The sequence below is a fragment of the Prorops nasuta genome, unplaced genomic scaffold (genome assembly GCF_024137725.1).
Source record: "Prorops nasuta isolate Cenicafe-Biocafe unplaced genomic scaffold, Cenicafe_Pnas_1.2 PNAS00009, whole genome shotgun sequence".
Taxonomy (NCBI): Eukaryota; Metazoa; Arthropoda; class Insecta; order Hymenoptera; family Bethylidae; genus Prorops; species Prorops nasuta.
Window position 1 is genome coordinate 2,666,628 of NW_027116806.1, and position 14,027 is coordinate 2,680,654.

The following is a 14,027-nucleotide window of genomic DNA, read 5'->3' on the forward strand; positions in this document are numbered from 1 at the left end:
ATGTCTTCATCCCTCCAAAATAAAGCTTCATCTCAAGATATTAATTTAATAATGAATTAAATAATATGCAAAATATTACACTAATGAATTGCAACGATACTTTTCTAAAAAGATGGATACTGGTGACCAATGAAATAAAAACTTATTACTTTTACCGGGCGGCCCACAATCCGGCGCTCGCCACTACTATATTTCACCGTTATAAAGAGTTAACTATTTATATTGTAACGTCTCGTTTCGCGATGCGGCCTCGAATAGTATTTTCACTGAAGAGATTTCCTAATTTTTCAATAAGACACTATTCGGCCTTGGTTTAACAAGGGAGGACAGGGAACACAAATGGACAATAAGACACGTGGAGCGTGTTAATGGCCAGGAAGTGCTAAATAAAGCTTTGCATAATTATAATATGAAATAGATAAATTTATTTCCGCGAACAAAATGAAAGTCGTACAGTTAATCGTTTTCCAATTAAATAGAGAATCGAGTACAATTTTTTTATTAATTTGTGTGTGTGTGTGTGGACGACAATTCGCTGGAAATTCTTTTAATTGTCTCCGCGGTTGACCGACTTAAGGCATTCCTTAGGCGTGCTGCAAGACGCTTCATAATTCTTCCTGAATATAAAGAGAGGTCTACAGAGGAGGGAATTCGAAAATGACACGCGATAGAAACTTTCGAGGAGGCAATGAATTGCTCTCCTCTGTCGAGGGAACTACACCCCGACCAGTACTATTCCTAAGAGCAAAGATTCTCTAAACGACTTCCGATCATTTATTTGTAGTACCCTATATATTAAGAAGCCGATCCCGTAAACTAACAAATACTAGGTTATTAAAGTTTTAAAATCCTTCGCGGTCCGAGGAATACTCTTTGTCCAATAATAGGAATACGAATAATATACTGCTAGACGAAATTCGAGATAAGACAAGGAAACTATGTAATAAGGAGTTCTGGTCTCTCCTAGAGAGGAAACCAGGTTTACCTGGGAGCAAGAGCTATTTATGAATAACAAGGGTAGGATGCTGCTGTATGCGTCCATTCGAGAAGTCTACTACTAGGTTGTCCACTGCATTCAGGCTATACTTCTATCCTTCACTCCTAAGTTGTTTTCACTCACTACTTTTATAAAATAGGAAATTAACTGCAGTGCAATGCCCTCACTGTATTTGCAACGAGAAACAAAATAAAACATGAGGATAGGAAAATAAAGACTGCACACGTCTTGACCAGATAGGACCCAAATTTGGTGTGTCGTCAGACGACCACGACACGTGAGATGAACAGATCGGCGCATGCGCTAATAGATTAGTTATTGACCTGTGATTTAGCGTAATACGATCAATAATCGCGAGTACAAGCAGGTGGCGCCTCACCCTCCCGCTTTATCGTAACTAGTGTAAGAAACTCAGTATCCGAATTTTTCGTGACGATTGCAAAGCCTCGTCATAACATATACAAGTTTTTCATAACGCCTCTTCCCCTAACCCGTCTAACGGGGTAAACATTAGGCTGAGTTCAAGAATATCGTACAATAAATCTGGAGTATATACTTTTTCGTACATAGGCTTGTACCTCTATATTCCGCGGCTGATACACTTAGCTTAAATATTTATCTGCATTAATCCGTAAAGCATCGGGCGCCAGGCCCCTATACTAGGCCGCTCACGACTCTGTTTTTCCACTGTGCCGAAATCTACACCGGCCAAACCTAGCTTTTATCATAAGACTCTGACTTTTCACGGGGGTCGCCCGAGATGACCATTTTGGCTATTCCGGTTGAGGCTCTTCTTTTTCCTTTGGCTGCTTAGGAATTCTTTCTACGAAAAAAACTTCATTGTCCTTGATGCTTCCTAAGACTCAATCTTTATCTGTTTGAACTTCGTTTTAGGCTCGCCGGCGGCGCTACTAGGCTCTTGCCGTGGCGCGCGTTCTCGGCGCGAAAGTTAAAAAGGAAATTCAATTATATGTAGATTCGCTCAGAATTCACAACGTTACAACTCCTCGTCATTTTAACTTTACTAAGGGCAATATTTCACTGGCAAAGTTGATAACCTCGGATATAAAATGAATCCGTTCGGTGTATTCCAGACAAATAATACTGGGCTAACAGGCGCTTGTAAGTTTTAATTACGCTTAAGTTCATTGAGGTAGGCTCAATGAGTGCCTCTTCCATAGCTTTGTTCTAGATGTTGTTGGGTAGCGCCAACTTCCTGGTGTTGTATTCAGAAGCTGACATCTTACGAATTGGGTCAGGTCGGTGGGCATACAATCTATCTTCATCTGTTCTCCAAGGCAGCGTAGACATGATTCTTAGTTTCCCTCGAACTCCTGGTCTCTTTTATCCCACCAAAGGGTGTCACTGGCCTTTTTCAGCTCGTCAGAATAATTTAGCCAAATTTAGCTCCAGTTGGAAGGCTCTTATAGAATCAATGCCTAGGATACATTCATAATCTAGCTTGGGGGTGACTGTTATCCATAACGTTTTCCTGAAGTTATCAGCGTCCAACTTTAAACTAATGTCGCCAACGGTATGGCTAAGGCTGCCATCGATGAGCCGTATGTCTCCCTTTGCGGACTTGTTTATTTCTTCTTTTATCAGGGGCACTACCTGCTGTCCAAGGTACGAACGAACGGTTTCCGCGACCACTAAGGCTTTAATTCCCCGGCCTAGTATGAAGATCAAAAGAACGGACGATTATGGTGATCTTCCTTGCTCTTCTTCACTGGCCTTTTAGCTGCAGACTTTAGCCAATACTGCGATATCCTCTTCTGATGAGTGAGTTGACCCCTGGTATACGGTGTAGGGGAAACTGTCTGTTGTACATCTGCCAGGTCTCGGTGATAGCATTCACCGAAATCTGAAATTTCCTAAGGAAGTCCATCCCTAAGATGACTTCTAACGCCAAGTCTGGAGCTATCAAGGTGCTTAGCTCCTATTCCGTGTCACCTATGGTCCAGCTGATAGGTAATTCCCGAGCTATTGGAATAGGCTTTATATTCCCCATTTGGACATCAGCTTCTACTGGATCTCGACGATCAGGTGTGAGTTTCAAGCCTAGAGCTCCCCCGATGATTGTCTTCACCGATCCTGTGTCGATCAACTCATAAACATTTCTTCCGTCCAATTGTACTCCAATGCAGACTCGTTGATCTCTCCTGTCCGTAATACGTCTTCCAGTATTGGAAGGAGTTAGCCGCGACCGCCATAGGGTTCACCAGGCCTTTTGCCTCCTGGACTTCGCTTTTTACCGATAAGGCCCCATGGTCTTGCTTAGAAGCGGCGATGAACACTCGCTCACTTGCCTCTCGACTAGTTTTCCGGATGTTGACCAGGCGAGTTCGAGCTTGCCTGACTTACTTCACCGGTCGCTCTTGGCTTACCACCCCTTATAGCATAGGGTCTTTCAGCCTTCCAATGGGCCAACTGTTGACACTTATAGCAAAGAAACGTCTGCTTGTTCCTTCTTACACGTTCTGTTCTTTCTTCAGTAATGACGGTACTCCATGCTTGGATCTTTTCACTGAAACGTCCCTGTTTTCGCTGAAAACTCCTTTGGCACCTTTTCTCGTGCACCTGAACTGGCCGATGACGTAGAATTCTCAGTAATGGACAATAGTTTCATTACTTGGGCCATCATTGATTCCCAAGACGTCTTCCGCTTCATCCTTAACTGCATCCTTCCGTCGCGACTCTTGAACTTATTATTCTTGCCCATGGTCTCCAAATTCTTCTTTTTTCGATAGCGATAATCGATGACTCATTCGATACTCCTAGGCCAATCACTAAAGATTTTTTCAGGACATTAATACTAGTAGAAAACGAGCTGCGTCATTATATTTGGTCATGCCCATAAATGATTGGGTTTATGTTTTGGATTTGCAAATGTCATTTTCTTTTTTTTTTTGTTAACAATTTTCATAAAAAAATGGATGTTTCTTCGTTTTTCGCGTTTATCTAAAAAACTACCGATGCTATCGAAATTACCTCAATAGACGTTTTGTAAAGAATAAACAGACGAATATTTGAGACTAGTTTGAAGTCGATCGGATGAATCGTTACGGAAAAAATGTGAAAAAACAAAAAATTGGTATCTTTTTTAAATATAAATAGCTCCGCCATTTTCAAGATTAATAACTGAAACATTGAGAGACTAAAGATATTTATGTCTACTTTATGTGTACAAAACCCCGATAAGTTCGGATAAGTAGTTTGTCCGAAATCGCAATTTAAATTTTAACAGCCCTATTTTACGAGAAAACTGGATGCGTTCTGAATCAGCCGATTTTGATTTTCGTTAAAGATATTAAAAGAAGAAGTTAGTGAAAATAGAACATATAGCTTGATATTCACTCTTATAGTTTATCGGGAAATTTGCTAAAAACAGAATAAAACGTGAGCGAAAACGGCCGAGTGCTCTGAAGCCGCGTAGTGGTGGGAATAGTGCGCCAGTGTAGAAGACCATGTATATAGTAATACAAGTGCGTTGCGCGCTAACAGCTAATCTTTATAACTCCCATTATCTCATTAACCAGTGGAGCTTTAGAGATGATTTTTTTAATTGATGTAGAAAAAAGTGTGGAATCCAATTCTGCTATTATCTTTCTATAATTACTAAGAAATGAAATTCTAGCATCTATTTTTCTTTTATAATATGTATATAATTTGTATTATAGTATACAAATTAATAATGAGTATTTTGAAAAAAAATAGATGCTAGAATTTCATTCCTTAGTAATTATATAAAAATAATAGCAGACTTGGATTCCACACTTTTTTATATATCAATTAGAAAAATCATCTCTAAAGCTCCACTGGTTACTGAGATAATGGGGGTTATAAAGATTAGCTGTTACCGCGTGACGCACTTGTATTACTATATACATGATCTTCTCCTACACTGGCGCACTATTCCTACCACTACGCGGCTTCAGAGCACTCGGCCGTTTTCGCTCACGTTTTATTCTGTTTTTTGCAAATTTCCCGATAAACTATAAGAGTGAATATCAAGATATATGTTCTATTTTCACTAACTTCTTCTTTTAATATCTTTAACGAAAATCAAAATCAGCTGATTCAGAACGCATCCAGTTTTCTCGTAAAATAGGGCTGTTAAAATTTAAATTGCGATTTCGGACAAAGTACTTATCCGAACTTATCAGGGTTTTGTACACATAAAGTAGACATAAATATCTTTAGTCTCTCAATGTTTCAGTTGTTAATCTTGAAAATGGCGGAGCTATTTATATTTAAAAAAGATACCAATTTTTTAGTTTTTTCACATTTTTTCCGTAACGATTCATCCGATCGACTTCAAACTAGTCTCAAATTATTTGCCTTTTTATTCCCTACAAATCGGCTATTGAGGTCATTTCGATGGCATCGGTAGTATTTGAAATAAACGCGAGAAACGAAAAGAACGCCCATTTTTTATGAAAATTGTTAATAAGTAAAAAGAAAAGAACATTTGTGAGTCCAAAACATAAGCCCAATCATCTATAGACATGAATAAATATAATGACGCAGCTGGTTTTCTAATAGTATTAATGTCCCATGGCGGGCCTTTTTCCCCTTTATTGCTTAGCCTAATAGTAAAACGTAATATTGTGCTTATCTAATCGTTGACTCCTTCTGTCATTATTAATTGAATTTATTTCTGAATTCAAAAATTTTCACATTCATAATGGGTGAACAACAACACATCACGAAAAATATCAGCTTATATTATAAACACTGCAGGCGAACAAATTATGTCTGCTCAAAATTAGGTTTGTAGTTGTAAAAAATTTTTAAAAACGAATATTAAGTTGGTAGTAGTAACAAATTTTAGAGCCGAAAATTAGGTTGGTAGTAACAGAGTTTAGGGGGGAGATTGTTCATGACGTGTCCCGCACAGCAATTTCTGCTGGTAGGCGGCGTTTCAATCCAAAGCGTCAGCTCTAGATGTCATTATGCCTTCGCGGTACCTATCGAAAATGATGTGAAACTACACGATAGAGTTTTGAATAGGGTAAAACAAGTCTTCATCAGATAATTTCAGACTCACCAACACCCTAAACTGTTTAACCGTCCGTGAGAGCACTCCACTACTACCTCTCTAAACGTTGTTTGCACACCATTACTGCGGTATGTGCATGTTCGGGTCTCCTTCGTTTAGTTTCGGTATATTTCGAGTATCAGACAGAAAGAGAGTGGTATAGTTTATTCGGACATCTCATTCTCATGCTTGATCTTCATTCGTTTAACCTAGTTTTGCCAATGAGCCAAGTCGAAGCAAAATACTTTTCGATCAGCTTTCGTAAATGTTAGTCATACAAAGGAATTCTAATAAAATGTTTATAAACATTCATTAACCTATTAGAATTTATAATAAATAAAGAAATGTGATCGCAATATGTAACATTGATCAACTTTATTATGAGCAATATGTTACGTATTTTTTTGTATAAAAAATTAATTTTCTTAATTTATTATTGACTCTAGTAGTTTAATAATAAAAAATGTATATAATAATTAAAAGAAATGGAAAAATAAATCAGTGGTTAAAGAACCCCAGCCCGCAGATTATTAACCGATAACCTTACCATCTGGGTTACGTTCTTATTCGGTGAAACAAAGACAAAGTCGCCTGTTAGACTGACTGGATCGTTTCAAGGTTGTTCAACCTGGTTTAAATGTGCAGAAGCAAATATTAATTGTAATCATATCTTTATTCCATATATCAGCTATTTCGAAAGAATTAGATTGCCATAGAAATAAGAAATTAAATACCAGCGATATTTTCTATCCCATAAAAAAAAAGCTTCGCTTGTAAACAAAGGACGGCAAGTACATAAGTTGTATCTAGCATGATTAAAATATAGTAATATAAAATATATTAATTAAGAAAATAGTGAAATCCAAATGTTAGGCAGGTATAAATTTTTACCATGGCGAAAATTGAAATTTGGAAAAAAGTAAATAGAAACACAAAAATTATTTGCCGGGCCCGTTGTATGCAATCGTATTAAATAGCCGCATTTTTAACCTATGACAAGCAACGCTTTTATTGCAAGATAGCGACTTACATATGAATATTACGGGTCCGACAAGTAATTTTTGTGTTACTATTTACTTTTTTCAAAATTTCAATTTTCGCCATGGTAAAAATTTATACCTGCCTAATATTAGGATTTCACTATTTTTTTTAATTAAATTATTTTATATTACTTGTGACGCTACTGTCTATCCCGAGGGATAACGTAGAAGGGGAGGGAGGAGTGATCCCTCACCGATCGCGTTCGCGTCCCAATAGGCGACTTCCTACAAGACCCGGGCGCCTTCGATGTAAATTTGTTTATAATACCCGAATATTTATTTATACAGAGGGGGTTCTAACCCTCGTAGGCAAATATAGGGGAAGGGGTGCTAATACAATAATTCCTCAGCTTTAGTTAACTCTCTTTATTATAAAGTCCGTACTCAATACAAGAACCGGTTCTCCTTACACGGTACAATTGTGTGACGCGAGGTCCTAAGTGTGGGCGCGGCCTAAGTGGTGCAAACGCGGCTGAAGCCCCGATGACGTTGTAGCTAACCTCGCGCTCGAGTCACTAGTCGGCGCTCGCGGGGGTCCCCACCGAGTCGCGCGGTATTCGCGCGCCATCGGCGGATTCCTAAGTTAACTACTACGCGACGCTACGCGGATAAGTCCCTATCCTCGCGCATGCGCGTTCCTCGACGGTTATTCGCACTCACTAAGTTCCCGCGAACTCGATCACAACACGACCCGGATTGTTTATGTTTGGGAGTCTAAGGTCGCGAGTCCTCACAATGACTGTTCCGCGGCCTTGAACCAACTCAAGGGAACGATCCTGTCAACGGTCAAACGCACAACGAATCGATGTAATCGCGATCACTTTTACTAATTCGCGCTTTTACACACTATGACGTTCGTTACTGGTCCGACGGAATGACCACTCCGCTAGGTTGCCCGCTTACCCGTGACAGGTGAGCAGGGCCAGCGGTTCCCTATAAAACCGATCGGTGCTACGAGCCCTAGCACACCCCGGGACGTCACTGGACTTTATCACAAAACGAATAATCACCCTAATTTCTGTTTATAATTGGCAGGCTTTCTTCTCTCTCTCTCTCTCTCTCTTTCTCGCCCTTGACACTGGCCCGAAAGGCTGGTAATCTCCGCTGTCCGGTATGGGTTCGCGGCAAGGTGGCAGTCGTTGCACTATTATCTGCACTTTTTTCTTTGGTTCGTTGCGGCGGCTGCTGCCTTGCTGTGGCTTATAACGGCGGCGGGGTTTCTAAGCTCCAGGCACTGTATCACCTTTGACATCTAAACTACGTGTGTCGGGGCAGTCCGCGGAAGCAGGTAAGGCCCTGCGCCTGTCCCGCCGCTGCCCCGCTACACTCATCGCGCGACACTAGGCAGCCGACAAGTTATCGATCCCCGATCAATAACTCATCGGTTGATAACTTCCTAGTTCGCATACGACCCGCCTATCTAGCGCTTGAGATTAGCAAAGCGCTAGATGGCAGCTATTGTAACGCTGCGGGAACGCAACGTTACATACTGTATTAATCATGCTGGAGACGACTTATGTACTTGCCGTCCTTTTTTACAAGCGAAGCTTGTTTTTTGATAAAAAAAAATCTGGGATGGCGTTGGTAAACCAGTTCCCGAATTGGTGGAATTGCTCATATATATAAATAACACAATATGAGATCTTCGGATTTCATGAACCGGTTTTAATGTCCATGGTCTCAAATGAAAGCTTGTTTAAAACCAGTTTAAGAGAAAAGCTTTATTTAAATCAAGACAATGGATCATTCACGGAGATAAATCGTTTTGAAATTGGGATAGCCAAACTTGCAGTATAAGTTAACTATAAGTGTTGGCGGTAGAGATTTGTCATTATCTACTTTTATATGTAATTGCCGTCGAGATACTACCGAGTCTCATGATACGGTAGCGCTTGGCGGTATGCACTTGCCGCTGGGACACTACCGTCCAGCATTGCCAACTCTGCCATTTTGATTATACTACGCTGTACAGTGATGTCAATGATGCCAGAATCAAGCTTTTAACAACGAAAATGAAGTTAGCCGCTAGCCAGCAGCAGTATGCAAAATTTGAAGGGAAGGGATATGTACCCCTTCTCTTCAAATTTTCTATACTGCTGCTGGCTAGCAGCTAACTTCATTTTCGTTGTTAAAAGCTTGATTCTGGCATCACTGACATCACTGTGCAACGTAGTATAATCAAAATGGCGGAGTTGGCAACGCTGCTACCGTCCCTTTTGATCCCCATCTCCCATGTAAAAGTTAAGAAAATGTTTTTTTTTTATTAATGCTTTTATTCTACCAAATAGAGCAGTTTAAACGTCGCATTACCGATAAGGTAAATTAGCTTTAATATTGATTTTCAAATGACGTCGTACTCTCCTTCAGAATCTTTAACCAGCGTTGCCAACTCCGCCATTTTGATTATACTACGGTGTACAGTGATGTCAGTGATGCCAGAATCAAGTTTTTAGCAACAAAAATAAAGTTAACCGCTAGCCAGCAGCAGTATAGAAAATTCGAAGGGAAGAGGTATATATCCCTTTCCTTCAAATTTTCTATACTGCTGCTGGCTAGCGGTTAACTTTATTTTTGTTGCTAAAAACTTGATTCTGGCATCACTGACATCACTGTACACCGTAGTATAATCAAAATGGCGGAGTTGGTAACGCTGTCTTTAACTGAAAAAGCACTTGAGGAATTCCGTTAATAAAATATACAGAAAAAGAATTATATATATATTGCTTGATCAGGAAATTAAGATATCAGGAGATAATATTAGTAATCGCTGTAATCACATTTGTGTGTATGGCGATATACAACAATGAGAAGTACGAGCTTCATTTGTTTATTGAAAGAGAATTGTCAAGAAAAGTAAAACCAAAGAAGATATTCAGTTGAATTTGAGCCTTGATTCCTTGAATTAAAATTGAATTATCTCGCTAACTACGCCTTCGCAGAAAACATAATACAGGACTTTTCGACTCGATTTACCCACAAAAATACTTGGCTCAGGTTACTTGCATAATCGCTGATAGATCCTTTATACAGACCTTGCAGATTGTTCAATGCAAAACAAAATATCGGAAAATATTAAACTTCAAAAATCATTAACACCCCCCCCTTCCTCCCTCTCATACTAGAATGTTGCATTCTGCTGTTTATTGCAAAAGCTCCTAAGTTATGTAAAGTAATCAGAATCGAATAATCAATTTCAATAAGTTACATTCATCGATAAATTGGTAGAATTATATTGTATATTAAAGGTAGGGGGCTCATGGAGTGGTGGTAATTCATATGAAATGATCAACAGGGAGTGAAGGGGGCGGAGGTAAATTGATTGTGCAGGCGGGTTACTTGATCAGCGTAAAAAGAGGCGTCGGTGTAGTGATTATTGCGCATGGAAGCATGGGCAAGTAGGCGTTGCTTTTTTGGGTGTGTTCACGGAGCACGCTATTAGCGCAGCTAATGCTACTGCGTACATATTACTGGCAATCTTATATGCACAGTATTGTTGATAAGGCTGTTATGTACACAGAATAAACGTACATAACCCTTACTACAATAAAAAATACATTATTATTATTATTATTATTATTATTATTATCATTTAAAAACATAATTAATAAATCTAAATCTATTATAAATATATTAAAATATCAATAGCCTCATTGTAAAGGACAAATACTCCTAAAAGCGACAAATTCCTAAGTGTAACACGAACCGCTTGACGCAATTCGTTCACATTGTCGCCAAGGCTAAGTCCCGACACGTGGCCAATGCACTTCAACGGCAGTCGAACGTTCTAGAACTATGACGCATTTGACCATCGGGACCCACAAATGTTACCATATAAGGTAATGTTTGACGCTGCACTTTGAGGGTAAGAGCCCCAAATGTGCAGCCCCAAAAATCAGTTCGAGTCTACAGCTAAGGGGAACCAGTCGAATCTTTTAGGACCTTCAGTCCTCCTACCTCTTAGACCTTTCTAGGCAATCCTTTGCCTCTTAAGTACACTATTAACTAGCTCATAGCTCTTGGATAACGAATTGTATAGAAAGAGACATTGTAATAATTCTTAATAAATCTTTATTATACAAAAATTTCTTAAGTTTGTCGTGAATCTGCGAACGAACCACAACAAGGCTAGTATAGTAGCTCTTGTGATCGTGCTCTTCGATCGCTCGAATGAATTTTTAAAATAGTCAAAACAAACTTGTAGACCTATTCGAAAAGTGATACTGCTTCTGATAGATAGTAGATGCCTAAATAAGGATTAATGTTCGTTCTTCTTCGCATATTTTGGTCTTAATTGTGATTTTTAATTAGTAAAAAATTTTAATTTCTCTCATTCTTCGACTAAAAAAGAAAAATTACTTCTCAGAAGCGACAAAGGGTAAATTGAAGTAATTTATAAAAAAAATGAATCGCGTTTTTTACATTCATAACAAAAGACAGGATTGTCTCAACGTTAAGTGTATTACCGACGGGCGCTACGTGCAACTATTTAGCAAGCTTAGCCGTCTTAATTTTCAAACCGATTTTTTTCTGTGAATTATGCATTGTTATGATTTAAGCAAAACTTCTCTTAAATATGTTTTAAAAAAAGCTTTCAAATGAGACCTTGAACATCAAAAATGGTTCACGTAATTCAGAGATATAAACTCTGTCATCTATCTGCATAGTGTAATATGGATATATGGCATAAATTTAAGTGGTTACAGGAGAAATCATTTGAACAGACAAGAAAACCCTGATCAAATTTTTTATTATTGTCAATATTTTTTCCGACTTACGTAACAATATACATATATAGTGAGTGTAAAAAGTCTTTGGACACTTACTTTTTACATACAAAAATCTACGCTAATGCTATCTTAGACAAAGATAAAATAATGCAAAAAATATATGTGTATTCTATACACTATTCTTGTTTCATTCATATTAAGTATTTTCAAAAACTTTAAACTATACACTTTATAAAAAATAGAATGGTAACAATATTAAAAATGATAAATACAAAAAGTCTTTGGAAACTTAGATATGAGTACACAATGCTAAGCTTTTTAACAAAATAACGAAACCTCGTGCTGTGGAAAGATTGTTTACATTATGCTCACGGCCTATTATGGTCAGTTTACAAAGAATCGCCGCGGAAACAAGTTTAAAAATACGCGTAAAGAATCAAATTAAATTAAAATGACGATTAAAAGAAGAGAATTTAATATTCAGAAACGTCAAATAGTAATCCAGTTACATAATCAGTGTGAATCGTTGCGTGAAATATCCAGAATTACGGGTATTTCAAAATCTTCAGTACATGTAATTATTGATCGATTTGGAAGAAGAAAATCTCTGCTAAATAAGCAAAGAAGTGGACGTCCGCACATTCTTTCTGCTCAAGATGAACGTGTTATCATGCGTAAAATAAAAAACGATCCCAGAATTAGTGCTGCAATTATTGCTGCAGATAAGCAAAATCGTGGTGTACAAGTTTCTGGAAGCACCATACCAAACGTTTGCCGACCAAATGAATACCACGGCCGTGTGGCGCGAAAGAAATTTAGGGTGAATGCAATTAATCGATAAAAGCGACTCGGGTTTGCGAAAAACTTTGTCAATTACACGAAAGACTTTTGGAGCAAAGTTATTTTCTCGGACGAAAGTAAATTCAACATTTTCGGTTCTGATGGCAGGCATATGGTGTGGCGAAGAAAGAACGAAGAATTAAATCAGAAAAATTTAATTCTTACAGTAAAACACGGTGGTGGTTCAATCATGGTGTGGGGGTGTATGAGTGCTGCTGGTGTTGGAAAACTTCATTTTATAGACGGAATAATGGTCAGTATACAGGGCGTTTTTCTAACGGCGGCATATAGGAGATTCGTGTTAGTTGACTATAGCGCTCAGGATGATGGTTTCTGAGAGCGCTGATTGGTCAATATCATGTAGTGCCAACATGAAATGGTCCGTTACCAATAGATGAATACGAAAAATGAGACCCATCCGCCATTTTGGAGTGGAGAAGTGTTTACATGCTAGTTGTAGCAGAAAGAGGTGTGAAATGGAAAATGTCAAACAGTGAGGTTACTAAAGTAAAAATGGAAAATAATGAATGGAAAGTTCGAATATTCTTACTTTTCATTCATTATTTTCCATTTTTACTTTAGTAACCTCACTATTTGACATTTTTCCTTTTCACACCTCTTTTTGCTGCAACTAGCATGTAAACACTTCTCCACTCCAAAATGGCGGATAGGTCTCATTTTTCTGATTCATCTATTGGTAACGGACCATTTCATGTTGGCACTACATGATATTGACCAATCAGCGCTCTCAGTTACCATCATCCTGAGCGCTATAGTCAACTAACACGAATCTCCTATATGCCACCGTTAGAAAAACGCCCTGTATGTACATAAATATTTTAAAAAACAATTTAAATACTAGTGACGAATTATTAAATTTAGGACAAGACTTCATATTCCAGCAAGACAAAGACCCCAAGCATACAGCTCTAAATGTAAATCTTTGGTTGCTCTATTATACTCCAAATCAGTTAAAAACTCCGCCTCATTCGCCTGACGTTAATCCAATTGAAAACTTGTGGTATTATTTGGACAATCAAGCAAGAAAAAGGCAAATTTCTAATGAAAATTATTTAAAATCAGCACTACAAGATGAGTGGAATAATATTCCAGCGAATTTTTTGTCAGATCTGGTCAAATCCATTCCTAGAAGACTTAGGGCTCTAATTAGAGCTAAGGGAAATCCCACGAAATATTACAAATTATGTTTATTTAAAAATTATTCCTAGTGTCCAAAAAGTTTTTGTGTTGAATATTTTTAATATTGTTACAATTTCATTTTTTATAAAGTTTCATGTTTAACGTTTTTGGGAATATTTAATATGATAAAACCAGAATAGTGCACAGAATATACATATATTTTTTGCAATATTTTATTTCCG

The 14,027-nt window shown here is 38.1% G+C and overlaps 1 protein-coding gene across 1 annotated transcript in view; it reads left to right on the forward strand.

Moving 5' to 3' along the window:
• Positions 1 to 14,027, forward strand: part of C15 (homeobox protein C15) — a 393,740-nt gene that overhangs the window by 100,873 nt on the left and 278,840 nt on the right. The window lies entirely within an intron of this gene.